This window comes from Parasteatoda tepidariorum, chromosome 8, assembly GCF_982258835.1.
Source record: "Parasteatoda tepidariorum strain Cologne lab strain chromosome 8, Ptep-v5.0, whole genome shotgun sequence".
Classification (NCBI taxonomy): Eukaryota; Metazoa; Arthropoda; class Arachnida; order Araneae; family Theridiidae; genus Parasteatoda; species Parasteatoda tepidariorum.
The window spans coordinates 42,338,722-42,358,521 of record NC_141762.1 but is presented as its reverse complement, the minus strand read 5'-3'; the positions used below and the strand labels follow the sequence as shown (position 1 = coordinate 42,358,521).

The following is a 19,800-nucleotide window of genomic DNA, read 5'->3' as shown; positions in this document are numbered from 1 at the left end:
TTTACTCCGTAGTGCAGAAAATTAGATTATCAATCAAATTATATATAGAGATTACTCCTTTTACAAGCGGTTTTATTTATTTTAAGCAATTAGAGATGACTCTTACTTGAGTGTGGTTTTATTTATTTTAAATCTAATGCCATCTTTAAATTTTAATTTAAAGATGACTTCTCTGCAGGTAGATTTTTTTATCGTAACTAGCTTCCAGTACTTCCTGTAGATAACTATTCGATTTAAATAGATTTTTCTTAAACTATGCAGTTCAGAAATATACTTTATTAATTAAACAATAAAATTAGTAAATAAATTTTACAAATTAATAAAATCGTAAATTTTTTTTTCGAAACTTTATTTTAAAATATAGTTTGTTTAATAAAATTAAATCAACAATTTTATTGGATAAATGCTTTTTAAATCAGCATTATGATTACTATATTTCTTATATCAATTCATTTATTTAAAATTGATTTATTTAAAAAGATTTGTGCTGTGAAACTCCATACTCCATAAAAGTTGCATTTGCCTATTTAAACAAATATTTAAAAAAAATCTGTGAGAGCAGCGTCTTCCTCACATAATGAAATAGGCTATTTTCAACTAAATTTACTTATCCAGATGCATTTTTTGCGCATTTTCGTTGAGAAAAAAACTACTACTTCGATTTACTGAATAACTCTCAAACTTAATAATTTGAAGGGCCTTTTCCAAAAATTGCATTTTTGCAGCAACATATTGTTTTTAGATAGGTTCTTTAAAAGCTTTTCGATTACGATTCAAAATGCACAAAACATTTTATTGTCTAAAATACTTTTTTCTCCCCTTGGAATAATTTGAAAATGTGGTTTATTATATTGCCTCTATATTTGTTTATCTACTGTTTTTTACTTTTATCTTTTTTTCTAAAATCTACTCTTTTATTATAATTTACACAATAATAAGTATTTAATACGATGTTAATTTCAAAACATGCCATTGTGTTCGCGATCGAGTAATGATACACTATGCTAATAGATAGATAGAGAATCCCTGTAAAATGAAGAAAGTCAATTGAAACGTTAGAGTATAATTTACCATTGAAAAGTAATAAACAATGAGGAATGGGAAAATACAGTTCCTGATGTAATATTTATGGTAAAGCAATGAAGATATAGTTGAATAAAATTGCAAAATGTGTAAAACTGATTTTTTCATAACATTATCTTAAATTCAAGCAAAAAAATAGGTCTCCTAATTGATTTATTAAAATAAAATTCAAAACATTTTAAAATGAAAAATGCTACAAATGTTATCCTTGTTTAGGTAAAACCTTACAAATCCGGCTTATAATAGTTTCATAGATGCATTGCTAACTTTATTTCATGATATTCTTATAGTTAATTAAAACTTTCTTTTTATCTTATATCGCTGTTTTTAATCATTTTTAAACCAATGTTAGTCGGAAGGATTATGGACTTTTTTGAACGTCATGATATGAGTTTTTATTTAATGTTTTTCGTTACTGTAACAACCGTACATTTTAAAATGCTACCTTGATATAAAAAGTTCTTAATATAGAATCATTTATTTAATGAGGTTAAGTTTAATACATTCGTAAAAGTCGTTCATTTTTTATTTACCTTAAAAGTAAATATCATAAATTGACTCCTATTATAATGAATAAGAGAATGAAATTAGGGATGAAAGAATGAATCAATGGAACAACAATCTTAAACTAATTTATAATTTTCCAATTTAATTTATTTAAAATGACTAAATTTAATAACATTCATGAAAATTGATCCAAAAACTTTTCTGGAAATAATTCAACTGGACCTATTCTTTTTTTTATGAACGGCTATATAATTAGTGTAAATAGTTTCTAAAAATTTGAAATTTTAGATTGCATTGATGTAGACCAGTGTTTCCCAAACTTATGACCTTTGTGTACTCTTTCTAAATTTTTCGTAACGCTGTGTACCACTAATAAAACATGCATGTATTTTATAAAAAATATGTTTATTTTTCTTTTTGGTGCTAAGTTTTATTAATATGTACGAATTTTTTTTATTTATTTATTGTTGGTACATCTGCTGTACAGTTTGTTTTTAATCAACATAAAAGTTTTTTTTTAAAAAAAAATACCGTTTAAATATAGTGGTATTCCCATCCCACCCCCACCCCAACGCAGCAAAGTTACAGACATTTTAACTCTGATTATTCTGATTTTTTAGTTCATGTTTCCTTACACTCAAACACAGATATCATTAAATAGTTAAGTTGACCATGTACTTTCTGGTCGTTATGGGTGTTCCTGTCCTAGAAATCTAGATCTGCTAGATCATTAGAAAGCACTTCACCAATGGTTAAATGTCCCACTTCTTTTGTAAAACGATCGATGCTGGATATTATTTACAGTTTTAAAGGAGGTAGTACCTTTTTTTTTAAAAGTTCTTCAGAGAAACAGCTTGTACGAGTGAATTGTGAATGAATCTTGAATTTGTCCATTAGGAGAGTTATTGCAAAATATAGATAACGTAGGTGTTATAATCAAGAGAACAACTCCTCCTCATAGAACTTGAATAATTTCAACTTTTATCTAATTTTCTGACTTGCTTATATTTAAACTATAAATATAAAAGAACGAAAAAAAAATTTTTTATCAAATTAAAACTATTCTTTTAAGGCTTCTTTGTTATATGAAAATTGACTTTTAGAAAATATTTGCGCTATTTTTATATTTGTTGAAAGTTTATAACAGTTATTCCTGACTTTTAGGTCAACCTTTTGAACACCGATGTCCCTTTTAAATATATTTTTTTCTGACTCTCTAATTACAAGCAAAAAAATATTTTTGAACTTTTTAATTATAAAAAAAAACAGTCTAATAGCTACTGAAAAACTCCGTTGGATTATCAGAATAATATTTGTACTGAAATATAAAATCGAAAGAAAGTAGTTTTAATTTATTTTCTTTTTTTAATGCTTATTCAAAAATTTATCGATAAATGGTTTTATAAATTTGATAGATTTCAATGATGAATAACTGTTTCTCTTAGATTGAAATAACTGCAAAAAAGTGAAAATTTGAAAGCATCATTGTTCGGAAGATTTTAACTCCTTCGCAGAAAAAGAGACTAGTGTTTTATGCTGTATTTCATAACCATAAATTATTAAAATGCTAAACGTAGTATTTTTTACTTATTTTGAATTAAATTAATGCAAAATAATTGAAAAAGCATAAAAAATATGTGTAATAAAAATTATGCGCCTGAGGCTTAAGGTTTGTACTTCGCGTCGAAGAAAATATATTAAGAAAGAAAAAAAAACAGGCCCCTCTGAATAACTTTTGATTCAACGATCGGATCTTCACTTCAAGAAATCAGTCTTAATGGTTCGAGGGGACGACCTCGAACATTCTAATTAATTGGTGCAGACGATATTTCTATTTACGAAATCAGACCCCAAAACGCACAATTCTTTCAATACAACATACCTTTTTTTGGACGGATTCGAATTTCTGACACCCAAAATATAAAGGGTAGCCGCAAACTGGGAAATATGGTCCCAATAGTTTGATCAGGAGAACGGTACAAAGTTAATGTTAATTTTAATTTTAAACTTGCACGCAATTATAAAATTCATTTATCCAAAGATAATTCCACGCAAAAAATAAATTTTAGTAAATATTTATTATTCTTTGTTATTTTATTTAATAATAGTAAAAAAAAAAATTGAATTGTAAGATATACAATTTTTTACATCATTTAAAAGTATCTAATTTTCTTTGGCAAAATACAAAATTTAAGAGAAATTGTTTGAATAGTTCTTGAGAAATCGAGTTTTTAAATAATCGTATATTTAAAATTCGATTTCTCGGGAACTATTCAACCGATTTGGTTCAAATTTTGTAAATTGCGATGTGAAATTTGATTCTTTAAAATGTTGTAAAAGTTGCATACCTTACAATTTAAAAAATGTTTTGACTATTCTAAGCTGTTTTGATTTCGAACATTATGAGACTCAATGAGAACTTGGGGTTTTCAAATTCAACTATATTTGTTTTGTAGCTGCTTTGGCTCAATTTTTGTTCAATTTTGAGAAAACCAAATTAAAATGTTGGCAAAAAGCTTCAAAAACACTTTTTAATATTATTTAAGAAATTTTAATGGACAATGTTGTATTTATGCATTTTTAATTTAATCACAACTACAAATTTTCAATCTAATTTTTTTATAAAATTTATCAAAGAATAATTTTTGTAAATTAAAATTATACAAATCTTGCGTCTATGAAAGCATTGTTCTGTATTATATTTCAAGTAAACAAGGAAGTCAGGCGTATTTTTTGCATCATTCATTGAAATAAAAATCAAATTTATTTACTACACCATTTTATTGCATTTTATGAAACACTTCTAATAAAATTTTTAAAAATATTTTTAAACTATTTTTAAACTATTTTATTATCATTAATCACGCATTATTGAATTGTTCTGAAGAAAAAGAAAATTGAGAAGTATGGGAATCAAAAAAAAAAAAAATCAAAAAAAAAAGCGAGAAAAAGACATGTCTTTTCCATTTATTATTTATTATGATAAATTGAGAAGAATGATAGATTTTTGAAGCATTAAAGAAAGCAGATACTCAAATAAAAATAATTTTATTGTAGCTGAATATCTATTGTCTTGCGATTTTTATTATTATACAAAGAACTCATATAATTACACTGATGTTTAAGTGTTTGGCGTATTGCATATTGTTTATTAACAGTATTAACCTGATCTTATGAGATAAAAATATTTTTCTCAAATATTATGTAAAGATAGGCTAAATAAATCTTTAAATATGAAAAAGAAGTCAAAATTTTGATTTATTCTATCACCGCTCTTTGAAATAAAAGTATGGAATAGATTACTAGAATATGATAAAATTTATCGTATCTCTGGCTCTATGGGAACGCTAAAAAGCTCGGCAATTTTTACTGAAGATTTTTTTATAACGATTTTGGTAAAATTAACAATAAAATATGATTTTATAATGCGTGATAAAATTTGGTAAATGTAACAAAATTCTGTAATTTTTTCATTATTCCTTAGAGCATGGCATAAAATTACTTATTCGGTAAAATTTGCTTTCCAGTTTTTTTTTTTTTTTTTTACATATTTTACTAAATCAAAGAACAAAAGAATTTTTGAGTCAACCATAAAAAAATGCTCACTTGTAATGGCATTTTTAGTAAGCTTACGTTAATATAAACTTAATATAAATAGTAAGCTTACTTTGCATGGTTAAGTAAATCTCCCTATTTGACTGACTGATTTTGGGCACGATATGATACACAACTTTAGTGAATGTTTTTTTTCTTCCAATGCTGAACTGGGGAATAACCTTTCATCAATCGAAGCAACTGAAGGGCAAAAATTTGCTAGCCACTCTTTTAGGGGCACTATATTAGGTGGGCCAACGCTGCTCCCACTGTAAGGACTGATGGCGCAGAGAAAAAAAAGAACATCCATGCATTAACCGGGATTCGAACCCAGAACTTTTCTGATACAAGGCTAGTTTCCTGCCCTCCTATACAGGCCGGTCGGCACCTTAGTGAATGCTATAGTCAATGTATGCAAGAAGCAGTAAGCGAATAATCGACCATGGCAATTTTTTGATTCTCGACCTCTTGTATCCGAAGTTTTTCTATATTACCACAATATTACATTATTATTTAAAAAATGATCCGGTTTAAAACCGTCCGAACAATCTTGTAAAAATTATACTGAACAAAGTTGCCTATATTTTTAAAAGCTAAACTAATTAAAGCATCTGATTAAGAAAAAATAAATATGTTTTCTCACTAACTGATGAGAATGCCCGATGATTAGAATAAAAGCATATTTTTTAAATAATTAAGCTATATGTTCAATTTCTCTTATAACTATTTGTCTTTCTTGGGTAAGTACCGCACAACTTATTTTTTTACTGCTATCGAATGCGATGAAAGAAAATTTTTGAGGATGAGTTCTTCTAGCTTCAAACTTTCGGCTCACTCTTCTACAAATCGTAGTGTTTTAATGGGTACATAAAATTAAATAATAATTATAAGTAATAAATCTTATCCAATTTTAAAAATTTAAACAATTTATTTTTTGAACAAAACAAAATTTTAATTTAATTATAATACAAAAAATAAAATACTCTAGTTTAGGTAAACATACTCTTAAGACGCATCCCATATTAAGTATATTTATAAATTTAAAAAAAACCTAGGTGAAACACATGTTAAGTATCATTTTAAACGCATTCGATTTTTCTAGTTTAAGAGTATTTTAAAGTCGGCTGTAAGCACAGAGATAATTAATTTATTTTGAGGCTGTGTAAATAAAGCATTTTACAATAAAAGAAAATGTTTTACGAACAGCTTGTTATTTCATTTTATTTTAAAACTAATTTTCTCAAACTTACTAAAATTTCGCTCAACATCAATGGCGTATCTATAATGTTGCTTGCTCCACATGAGTCTGTAAGATTATACCGAAATGGGGAAAAAAAGGATATTAAGAAAGAAAAACTTTAGTTTTTTTTTCGAGTTGAAACTAATCAACTTATTTCAACAAAAGAATATATTTCGGTACCATGCATGCATATTACGTTAGTTATAAAAATCTAATATCCTCATTGTTGTATTTTAAAAATGAAACATTAATTTATTTTTTAGAAGAAATTGCTTTCTTTTACCATTTTGTAACTACTGGGATTGTATAAAAAAAGAAAAAAATTCTAAAAATAAAATTATTTCACGTAATTTTGACACAATTGTATCACTTTTTTTAAAAAAAAATATATGGACATATTTCCTTTATAAATATGAATAAATAATCTTGTCCTTTATATTTCCTTTATAAATATGAATGCATAAAAATGAATAAAGAAAACTGAATTTACAATAATTTTAATTAATCTTTTATTTAAGGTTGGCAGAACTGATGATCCAGAATAGCAGGTGCTACCAGGTACCGTCGTAGACAGAGGGTTAAACAAGAAAACATATACAATATTTCCACATTAAGTTCATAGCTTGCACTGATTGAAAAAAAAAATAATTGTATATCGCCCTAATGAATCCTCCATATTTATAATTAAACAACATTTTATTCTTTCTTATTTTGTTCATTCAAGTGAGAAAGTTAAAATCCACTGATAAACTGTACTTTTTCCCATCTAAGTCTAATAAGAGTTCTTCCTTTTTAAAAAAGATGAATTATTACTAATAACAACCAGAATTAAATTCTTTTCTAACCCACATTAAAAGAAAAATACCATAAACAGATTATTAGCAAAATAGGACTTTTGTCTGTCTAAAATATTAATTGTATATTAATTTGTAAACTAAAATTTTAAGAACGCTTTTCACAAAATTTTTAACATTATGATGTCTTAATTTTTTACCTCATCTTCATTGTTGAAAATCTCCTAAAAACTTTTCAGCTTAGTATGTTCTTAAACTATGCTCTTAAAATACATATATATTGTCAAAGGATGTTACTTACTAAAGCTTTGTTTCATAATTTTCTTCATGCTAAAGAAATAGGAAGTAAATACGAGAAACAAATAAATTGCCTCCGTCTTTCAATTAGACTTAACTGCGTATGACAACTAATTGAGAAAAAAGTTTAACATTGATGAAATAAAACGTTATTAACATAAATAAGAAAATAAATTAAAAGATGAAAGATTAGCTTATTAAAATTAAAGTGATTATATAGTAAACTCTAATATGTTATCTTTTAAATCACGAATCTTGCAGGTGCTTGTTGATCATTTGAATGTTTTATAACCCGAAGCACTAAAAATCGTGATCTGAAAATTCTTTCCGAAATTCATAAACGTGAATTAAACAAATGTTACTAAAATCATTTCGAATTTTTTATTTGCATAGCAACTAATACTTAAATAGCGACTAATACTATTAAAATATGAAATACTCATATGTTACTTCGTTTTGAAGTGTTGAAGTAAATTGAAATATCTCTCAAAATTCACGAATTGACATAATGCAAAATATAACAGCTTAAAGTGGTAGTGATATGAGATATCATTTAAAGTCTTAAAATAATTCTCTCTAATTGACTTAATCTCAAATTGACTTTTCTCTGATTGACTTAACAATCTTTAAAAAGTGGAGTAATTAATTTTTACGTTTCTGTTACTAATTTAATTGTAAGTTCTTCCGTATACCTTTCAGAACAGGGAAGAGCAGAATAAAGTGTTTTCCTTTATTAAGTGCTTAAGTTGAAAGATAATATTTGATGTGATCTTTACGTATTATATATACATTAATACAACATTAATAAAGTATCAAAAATAAGTAAAACAGGATAATACCAACCATTACCCCTTCAAGATATTGATAATAATACGCTGAGCACATATTTTTTTTTCATTTCATTTCAAATGAATTAATTAATGTCTCAAAATTTCATATGAGAGTAAAGAGACTTATGTGAATTAATTTCTCAAACCAGAATATCGAATTTATGCAAGCATTACGATTGCAGATTGAATGCAAAGGGTCTATTTGAAAATATTTAAATTATTTTTTTAAAAAAGCGCTTGCGTTCAAAAACTTTCACTAAAACCAAAGTATTTTCAATTAATGCGAAAGTTTCGAATTTATAATGTGTGTAATGCAACGGAACTGAAAATAAAATGAAATATCTCAAATGAAACTTCGGAAAAATATATTTGAACAAACCTTTGGCAGATCAAAATATTAAATTTTAAGCCAACAATGCCTTAAAAAATTGAGTTTACAAAATAATAAATTTATTTTTAGTTAGAAAATTGAATGCTTGTTTCGAAAGATATTTTTAATGAACTCAGGGAGGAAAATTAATTTTAATACAATTGCATTAAAATTTTAAATAAATAAGTTGCCAAAAATCCTTTTTGAACATCACAAAAAGAATTTGCACATAAAATTGAAGATAAACGAAGTCATTAAAAAATATTCCACTATCGTTTCTAGGAATTCCTCCATAATTCAATTTTTTTGTATTATTTTAATTTAAAGATTAAGCTGGTTACTCACGAAGTATTTAATTCAATTATAACAAACATAAATACATGAGAACGGCTCAAATAACGAGAGTAATAAAAAAGATTAAAGTCAAGTGTACGTAAATTTAGTATATTTCTGTAATAGTAATAAAATATTCATCAAAGAAATAAATAAATTAAATCCTGTACGAATAAACTATACGAAAATATACTAAAATGAGACATACTAAAATAAATCATACTAAAAAACAAAATAAACGAAAATACCTTGCAAATTACTACCTTATTTGATGATAATTTTTTATGATGATTTCTTCTCTCTATGATTTTTTTTAACTTTTAAAACGTAAATAACTAAAAAATATTTAGTTCTTCAACAAAACTTTATTTTAGGTAATTCACAATTGAAGACTTGAAGTAAAAAAATGTAAGTAAGTGGATCCAAAACCATCAAATATCTAGTTTCAACAATACAAATTGAACTTTTGTACTCTTTATTTCTCGCTACTAAGCTTATAGGAAACTTTCTAAACTATACAGGCTTTAATTTACAGTCTGAATGAACTCAATATGCGCTTAAGTTTCACCAATAACTAATAATAAATATTAATAAAAAGGTATTAATATTTTTTTTAAAATTGCGTAATCTGAAATATTTTATCTTCGCGCTATTAATATTGTCCATTAATCAATAAATGCATTTTTAAATCATCAATCTCGTTGTAAAATTTCATTTAAAAGAGATTCAGCATGCAAATTTTTATGGTTGCTCCTAAACAAATAAAATTTCAGCGAGTATATTTTTTTCATGTTGTCAGTGCTCTTAAACAATTAAATGTTTCATTTGATCTCTTGAATCAAATCATAATTCTTGTTGTACAGTTTGTACGACATTTTTAGGGGAGATTCAATGTGTATTTTTTTTTTCTGTTGTGTCTCCTAAACAAATAAAGATCTCTTATTTTCACTGGATCAAATCATTATTCTCGTTGTACTGTTTGAATGATATTTTTAGAGGAGATTCAATGTGTAGGTTTTTCTTTTGTTGTTGTTATGTCTCCTACACAAATAAAATTTTCTTTTTTTCACTGGTTCAAATTATTATTCTCATTGTACTGTGTGTATAACATTTTTAGATGAGATCCAATGTGTAATTTATTTTTCTGTTGCGTCTCCTAAACAAATAAAATTTTGTTTTTTTTCGCTGGATCAAATTATTGTCGTTCTAACGTTTATTTATTTAGTTAAAACTGTAAATGTTTTTCTGTTGAAGCACCTATAAAATTGGTATTTGATCACTTAAATTAAATAATTTAATTTATAACGTTTCTGTGATTGACGTCTTCTTTATATTATGAGACAGAAATTGAGTTTTTAATTTAAAGTAATTTGCATATTCTGTTGTATACGGTGATTGTTTTAACTAGTCAAAAAATAAATTTGAATATGAAAGACTGCAAAGCAAGATTTACGTTTTGGGAAGTCTAATTATTTTAAGGAAAATTTCACCGGTTTCAGCATTGAACATTTACTCTTTTATATATCACAATCTGATTTGTTTAGGTTAGGCAATAAGTTTAAATTTTAAAGAAAACTGATTTTCTATTTTTTTTTCTTGTATACTGACAGCTTTAATGTTTAACCTTATTATGAAAAGATAATCAGCATAGAAAAAATTACATATTATTTTAAATTTACAGCCAATTTCAGAAAACAAATCCCAATAAATTTCGAGTACATATATGGAAAAAAAAACTCACTATTTTAAATGATAAAAAAACTAAACATTAAGCTATCTTAATGACATCGCTATCTGTCCTAACATTGATTGCTTTAAGATTTTTTAAGATATCGATTATCGATTTTTAAGATATCGACTAATCGATTTTCGTAACCTGACTTTACCATATTTTACTCAACTTCCTTTTGTGTCTGTTTGTGCGGAACACATCTTGCAATTAAAATTTTCCCGATTTCCAACCAGTAAAAAATCTAATCAAAATTTATATATACTCCTAGCTAACAATCAAAATTTTGGCCAATTTTCAACTGGTAAAAGAGTCAATCGAAATTTCGACTGATTTTTCAGACAATAAATTATATATAAAAGACGAAGAGACAAAAAATAAAATGGAAGAAAATTATAAAAGATAAAAACAGTTATTAATAAACTAATTTTTTAGTGACTAACGAGACGAAAAACTTATTTCTGCAACAACAAAAACGAAAAACGATAGCCAGTAGTAGAAAGGTTTTCAACATTTTTCAACAGTGATGCTCCCAACGTTTTTCATTTTAGGTGTGACAGTAAATTTAATTTATTTTCCCATTTTAGTTGACATTAAAATTTAATTTAATTTAAGCGCATTTCAATTTAAGTGCATTTCAGATTTATAATTCAAAGTTTAAAGAAAATTATAAAACACAAACCTACCTTTCACAAAAATTATTTTAGTTAAGATCATTGTCATCATTTTATGCGTTATCCCAAAACTCTTAATCACGTTCGATATTTCCGGCAGTTGAAAACAAAATTAACATTAAATATCTGACCTCAAAAGCATGATTTAAACTTTTTAGTACAGTACAGTTTAAAAGCTGAACGATTTTCTTTTAAATATCATGAAAGTTGTTACTGTGGTGCGTTCGGGAGAATTCACTCGAAACTCAGACAATGAACATTCTCAAACAATATATGACATTAATAATATCTGGACGGTTCAATTCTTTGTTTCACATCAACTTGATTGACAGTGAGGTAGTAATTCAGTTCTCAGTGCTTTTATCCTGGCTATATTTTATAAAAGTAACAATAAGAATGACTTTACTTTCAAAATAAGAGTATTGAGAACATTATGGACTAAAGAGTAGTGAATATAATACCATTTTAACTTGTTCAACGCTATGATTAAGGTTTAAAATATATGTTACTATAAAAGGCCGTGGTCTTATTAAATTCTAAGTTTTACCGGTAAAACCAATAAGGTTTATCAAAATGGCTTGGTAACTCCTAGGTTTCACTGCAAAAGCTTTGCAAAAAGCTAAAATAGAATCATTAAAGACTTATACCGATCAACTTCGGCAGAAGCTTGGTTTTACTGGTAAAACCTGGGATTTACTTCCTGTTTTTTAACGTAACAACTGTAAAATATCAAAGTATGGTAAATTCTGGGTTTTACAGATAAAATCCAGAAGTTTTCAAAGTGGCTTGGTAGCTACTAGGGTTAATAAAAGGCTTGCTTTGAGTCCGAAAGAGGGTGACCTCAAATATGCTAATTTATTCGTGCAGACGATATTTTAAGTTATGAAATTAAAAAAAACGTACTTTCTTTGAATAAACATTTCTTTTTTTCGGATTTTTTTGGATTTCTGACCTCCAAAATATAAGGATTAGATGTAGTATGGGAAATATGGTCCCAATTGATTGGTCAGTAGAGAGGTTCAAAGTTTGAACCCTTTAATGTTAATTTTACTTTTTGCTTATTTTACCATATCTCGCGAAATTTATTTGCAAACAAAAGAATAACTTTCGGTTGGTAAGTATTTATTATTTTTTATTATTTTATATAATAATAGTCGACAAATTTTTGAGCTGTAAGGTATACAAAGTTTCACATCATTTCAAGCAGCAAAATACACAATTGGAAAAATCCTGAAAAATTAAATTTTAAAGATTGGAATTTTTCAAATTTAATTTTCACGAAGTGTTCAACCGATTTAGTTCAAATTTTGTATTTTGCTGTGTAAAGGTACACTCTTTAAAATTATGTAAAAATTTTTATATCTTATAACTCAAAAATTATTCAATTATAATTTAATTAAATAATAAATATTTACTAGAATTATTTCTTACATGGAATTATCTTTGCATAAATTAATTTTATAATGCCTGCAAATTTTTCTAATTCACTTAAAAATTTGCGAGATACAGCAAAATACGCAAAAAGTAAAATTAACATTAAGGGGTCCAAACTTTAAGCCGCTCTCATGACCAAACTATTGGGAAACTATTTCCCGGTTTGTGGCTCTACCCTATATTTTGGGGGTGAAATCCGTCAAAAAAAGAAGTTTATTCAGGGAAAGTACGTTTTTGTGTCAAATTTCGTAAATTTGAGACTCCAACTCCCGATACCAAATAGCAACAAAAATACGACTGTCAAGAAGACTCATTTGTGAGTTCACGTGTGATCTCCTTAACTTCCATACCACGGTTTTTGAAGGTTACTATTTCCGCCTTCAGTGACCGCACTTTTTGATGTCATTCAGACGTCAACATGAGATCACAATGAGATATATAACTGTCGCAGTGACGTCCCCGTGGGACAAGAATTTGACATATTCATGTCTCAGTTCAGTCACATGGTGACTCTATTGAGACGCAAATGTCACATCGTGACTGTGGTGAGATTCGAATAAGTCACATCTTTGTCACATAGGAACCCAGTTCAGACTACAACATGTCACATCTGGTGTCTTGGGATATTCATCCACTTTTAGATGCACGTGGATAAATTTTGTAAAAAAAATTTTCCGCACATGCGCTGTATTAAGCAACTACTTCAATTACTCTTATCTGGCGCAGTTTTTATTATTATTTTCTTTAATTTTAAAGCAATAATTTCGTTATTAGTTTAAAATTGATTCAAACGCTTTGTTTAATTTTTTTTAAATATTTAAGCTATAGCAAAAGTGGCACTAGATCTTGTATATATTTCGGACATTTACCAAAGGTCTAGTCATACTAGGTCTGGTTAAGTGCCATTGCCCAGTATACATTTGCCCGGTATATCCTACACTGATGTTTTTTAAGGTCAAGTGCCATTGCCCGGTATACCCTACACTGATGTTTTTTTAAGGTTCAGTGCCACTGCCCGGTATACATTTGCCCGGTATACCCTACACTGATGTTTTTTTAAGGTCAAGTGCCACCGCCCGGTATACATTTGCCCGGTATACCCTGCACTGATGTTTTTTTAAAGTCAAATGCTATTGCCCGGTATATATTTGCCCGATACTCCAAACACTGATGTTTGTGCTAATCTATCCTTAGTAAGTATTAAAATATCGAATAAATGTAATTATATCCACGAATAAATTAATATAAAATCGGATGTAATAAATATTTCGGATTCACCAAAGCGACTAATTTGATTGTCAACATTCACAGTAACATGCACATCATTTACATAATAACCTCATCAGGACGATTATTTCATACTTTGCCTAAATAGCATACGGCATTTCAAAAAATAAAAATAATTGGTGTTGTTGGCGATGATCTCGTAAGGCGATAAAGAATCATGCATAGTACAGGTAAGGAAGATATTAACCTCGATGGAAAAGTGGATGAATAGCCCAAGGAACCGTCACATCTTTGTCTCTCGGTGACTCTGTTGAGACGTAAGTGTCTCAATTTCGTCACACCGTGACCATGTGGAGACGTGAATAGGTCACATCGTTGTCACATGGTAAGGTCACTGCGACAACCAAATGTCTCAATGTAGTCTCGTGTTGACATCTAGATGACGCCAAAAAGTAATGCCACCAAAAGCGGACATAGTAACCCTTTTAGACCCACGCAGGTTCGAACTGGCCATGGACCTGAAAAAGCTATCTTCCCCTGGGCCTCAGTGACCCCTGCGTATGCCTATCGTAAAGGTGGAGCCTTCTGAACACTTGTCCTTTTGAACAAAAAAAAAAAAAAAAAAAAAAAAAGCATTTCAAAAAAATCAATACAATTTTGAAACAATACTTTGTCGTAATTTGTTTTATTATTGGCATTATGAATAAAATATTCATTTAAAATTTCATATATTGAATAAGTCTGAAGCTACTTAAATGCGTCACAATTTAAATTATTATAGGAACTGCATCTTCACCCTAATGCATGTGCACAAAAACTTTTGAGTGTACAAACCGGGGCCCCAACTACCATATTCCTTATAAGTCAGCCCCTTCAAAAAATAGAAGAAGAAAAAGGAAAGGAAAAATATTTCTACGCAATATAATACTTCATATTCGTAATGATGAGTTATAAAGGTACATAGGTACAATTCCAGCATAATATGCATAAAATTACGAGTTAACAGATTTCTGATTTTACAAACCCAGGCCCCACCTGCAAAATATTTTAAACCAAGGGGCTCTTCGAACCTCCTCCCTTATAAAAATAAAAGAAGAAAAAATATTTGTACGCAAAAGAATATTTCAACTTCGCAATGATGAATTATGAAACATAAATATACTTAATATTGCGGCATAAAGTGCATTAAATTCTGAGTTAACAAACTTTTGCTCATAAAAACCAGGCCCCACCTTCAAAATAATTTGAACCTAGGGGCCTTTAAAATTTTTCTCCCACTCCCCTAAAAATGGAAGAAAGAAAAACACTTATACCCAAAATGATGCTTCCCCTTTGCAATAATGAATTATGAAACAAAATCATACTCAATAATGCGGCATGATAATGCGCATTAAATTCTCAGTTAAGAAACTTTTGATTGTACAAATCGGGGTCCTACCAACAAAATGTTTGAAGTCAAGAGGATCTTAAAATTCAGCCCCTTTCCTAACACTGGAAGAAGGAAAATTAACAGAAAAATGCTTCTACGGAAAATGATACTTCAACTTCGCAATGATGAATTACGAAACAAAAGCTTACTTACAGTTGCGGCAATAGTATTGATTTCTGTTTAACATTTTAATGGCGATTATTAATTTCTGTTTTATATTTTAATATTAAACAGAAAAAAATATATTATAATATATTATAAAATTTACACCGCTTTATCAGCGCTAATTTAAGAGAAATTGATAAGCTTAAACTGCTTGGAAAAAATTGCATCATTCACAGCCAATTTTGATCTATTCTTTAGCGTGTGCGCAGTACAGATTGTATGCCCCCCCTCTCCCAAATATATTTTCGGAAAATTTAAAGCTAATAGATTTTATAATCTTTAACCAAATTTAGTAAAAATCAAAGCAATAAATTATTTTGTAGTTCTTTCCTTATTTTCTTCCCACTTAAATCATTTCTAGCTTGTTCGTTTTGGCCAATGCCAAGGTAATTAACGCTTTTTCAAAGAGGAAGGAGGAAAAGAATGGAAATTGAGGAGTTGACACTGCGTTTCTCATGATTCTGCACCCCCTAGGAAATCCCTTAACTGATCAAATTAAAATTTAAAAGCGTATAGGTCAAACTTGAATGAAAAAATCATAATATTTCACAACTATTATTGAATTTTATAACACATAATGCCCAGAGGAAACGAGGGTGCATTTATTTTGAAGACAATTCCACACAATTATCTTCTTTTTCCTGGACTTATAGATGTATTGGCAATAATTAAGACTCCGGTGCAGCTAATTATTGTTGTGGGAAGAGTAGAAATTGCATACTACTAGTAGAATTAATAACATTCTTGTGGGGGAGGCTGAGTATTGTGGCGTAATTAACACCACGATTATTAAAACTCAATTCACAAGTGTATTAGACATGTTAACTGGATTCAGTCTTGGGGCGCCTTTTGTGACGTGATTGGTTGACATAGACGAAAACTCTTTCCCCAAAATGGAAACCCATATTTTGAGCGCTTGTGGTGAGAGCAGTATTAAGGTCACGATCGAGTGTGGGGTCTCTCTTGTGTTGCTATTAGGAGCTGAGTGCGTGCAAGATCCCGTTGTGTGTAAATGAGACTGAGGAGCAACAGCGCGAGGAGGACGATGATGCAGTCACAAATATCAAGTCAACATTTTAGTGTGCACCATCCATCGAAAAAAGCATGTTCTTAGCACTTCCGCAAGTCACCAATGTGGGGAGAGCAGAAATCCCCTATACCAACCTTGTGTCAAAGGCTACCACATAAGGTTGAATGGAGTTAGCATGCATTATATACTAATGAATTAACGTTTAATAATTCGCGATCGCAACGAACTATAGGGGGCGTTGTTGTATGAGACGCTTACCTGCGATTTCCATATGAACCGTCATTCAGTTACTCTGGAGACGTCGTTAATGTAGCGTGTAGCATTGCAACGTTCCTTCTTTAATGTGGCTTATTAAATTTAAAAAAGAAAAATGCTTGATCTTCTTTCTTGTACAACCGAAAACAAAATGGTATCTCTTTTTATTAGAGAAGGAATATCCAAAACACATCGGAAAAATATTTGTACATTAACAGAAAAAAATATGTATATTCTTATAAGAGTTAAAACCTAATGCCCGAGAAATAGTATTACTAAATTTAATGATATAACATGAAAGGCCCATTTAAACTTTACATTCTATAGTTTTAAGAATCACATTAGTTCAAAAATTAAAATGAACAAAAAGTATACATAAGCCTCATAATTTTATGAAATTTAATTTTGTAAACAACGTTTTTTGACAACAATTTTTATCAAAAAATTTCAAGTTTCAATAAAAATCATTATTTAGAAACTAAGAAACGTAAAATAAAGAATGCTGACGAAACAAAAAAAAAAAAAAAAAAAAAAAAACAATTCTTTTTTGTCGCCATTTTTAGTGCTACGAATATTCGTCTTTGGGATTTGCCAAAAACAAAACAAGATGCAATTTTATTTTTTCAGGAGGGAAATATTTTACCGAAAAAACGAAAATGTACCAATTCCCACAACATAAAACTTTATCTTGGCAAACGTACGTTTTGGAAATGTTATTTCATTTGGAATCTTATTCATCAGAGTTCATATGGCGATATGATTGTTTTGAATCTATGCTAAACTCTACATCGGCTCATTTTCCACCGAAATCCAATTAACTATTTTGATTTTAAATAAAGTGTTTTATTTTATGAACTGTCGCAAAAATTTTAAGTGTAGATTGGCGGCACTTAAAAACCGCCAAATCTGTAGCGGCGGTGGCGTTAATACGTCGTGAGTACCGAATTTTTATTCCATACTTTTCTGAATCATATTATTTCAAACATTGGAATATACAAGAAGTATACATAAACACATTATGTTATACCATTTAATTTTTCAAAAGTATTTTGAGAACAATTTTTATCAAAAAATTATAAACTAAAAAACGGAAAATAAAGAATTCTTAGGATAAAAAAAACGATTTTAAGAATTATTAACAGTGAAATAAAAACTTTCATATTGTTTCTTTTTTTTATTATTCTTATAGTTCTTAATCAGACGTAAAAAACCATTCTGTAGAGAACCATCATCAAATGAAAAAAAAATATTTACAAGCAAATTTTTTATTGTAAAAATCATTGCACTTACCTGATTTATGATTCCCGGAGAATTCCAAAATGATAAGTTCCTTGTTTGAAAACTTTATTCTCAAATAATAGATACATAGTTTATACCTTCATTACTTTTAGATAACATACTACACAGCAAAATTTTATAATTGATATGAATTTGAATATGTAGCTAAAAACAGAATAGCTGAATTCTAGTTGAACTTATTCTTTCAAAATTAAAAGAAACTTACCAAGAAAACGATTTAAATTAATTAAGAATCAGCACAAATGGCACTATTTCAAGTAACTTGGATAATTTTTTATTGTTGTTTTCCGAATTATATGGATACAGAAATATATACTATTCTATAGGCCTGTTTAGACGATCCAATTTCTTGGACAGAGATTGATTGATATTGATGGAAACTTGTTTTGCTTTGAGCTTGGATCGTGTAAACAAACATCCAAGAACTTGGTCCAACTTCTTGGACGATAGTAGAGCATGTTCTACTTTCCATCCAAGTTTTTTCTCCCTTAACCAATCAGCGTCTTAGGTTTCGTGACGTCAACAAGCTGGCAGCAAATTATGTCATTTTGTTGTGGGTTTTCATAGATTTTAGTCCAAATAAATTGATCTGTTGAGGTTTATTTGTGTGATTATGATTTTATTTGAATTTATTTAGTAATTTTAAACTTATGTAAGTATTATTTTATAATGTTGAATATGAACAATGCGCATGCGCAAGTTTTTCTTTCAACGAATCAGCGACATTCAAGAACTTGGATAGTGTCAACGAATCATCCAATTTCTTGGACAGAGAAATCCGTCCAATTTCTCGGATTCAAGAAATTGGACCGTGTAAACAGGCCATATAACGAAGAAGAATATGCTATAACTATTACAATTCTGTATGTTCTGAATTCATATTTATTCACTGGAATGACGAAAGCAATGTTGACTTCACTTTAATTCGTAATGAATTGAAGACAGAAGAAATGCATTTTACCTTAATACACACATCTGTGACAGTATCCGAAATCGGAAGTCATCAGTTGCAAGTTTGTTGATAATAGAAATTAAAAATTATTGAGGAATTTTTCTTCAAATGTTTGGCGTGTTCTGTTCCTGAAAGATTTACTAATATTCTGGAGATTTTTTTCAAGTTCTTCGGCCTTTTCCTTAGGGAAATTTTGTTTCTTATTTGCTGCTAAAAAATGGCGTCTGATTCAGTCAATGACTTTGATGGAACTAAATGAAAACGTGATAAATTAATGTCCGATATTTACAGGCTCCCGCTAGACGGCGTACTCGAGCGTTGCGATCGCGAATTGTAGTGGTAGTTACGCCACAATTGTATTTGATTTAAAAAACAGTTTTTAAGCTGAACGTGAATTTTGAAACACAGAACGAAATGATAATATTAAAATAGACTTTTTTAAAAATATTGTACTGTAATTTGGAAAAGGAGTCTATTTACATTTAAAATCTTTTTTATAACACTGTGTAAATTTTATTTATGGCTATTTTACCTTCTTTTAAGGGATTGTTCACACTG

General features: G+C 28.6%; 1 long non-coding RNA gene across 1 annotated transcript in view; it reads left to right on the top strand.

Moving 5' to 3' along the window:
- LOC139425711 (uncharacterized) overlaps positions 1-7,129 on the top strand; it is a 79,102-nt gene extending 71,973 nt beyond the window's left edge. Inside the window, exon 2 of the long non-coding RNA XR_011636864.1 lies at positions 6,943-7,129. This is a non-coding gene — a long non-coding RNA (uncharacterized LOC139425711). The remainder of the gene's footprint in view (positions 1-6,942) is intronic.
- The last annotated feature ends 12,671 nt before the right edge of the window (positions 7,130-19,800 follow it).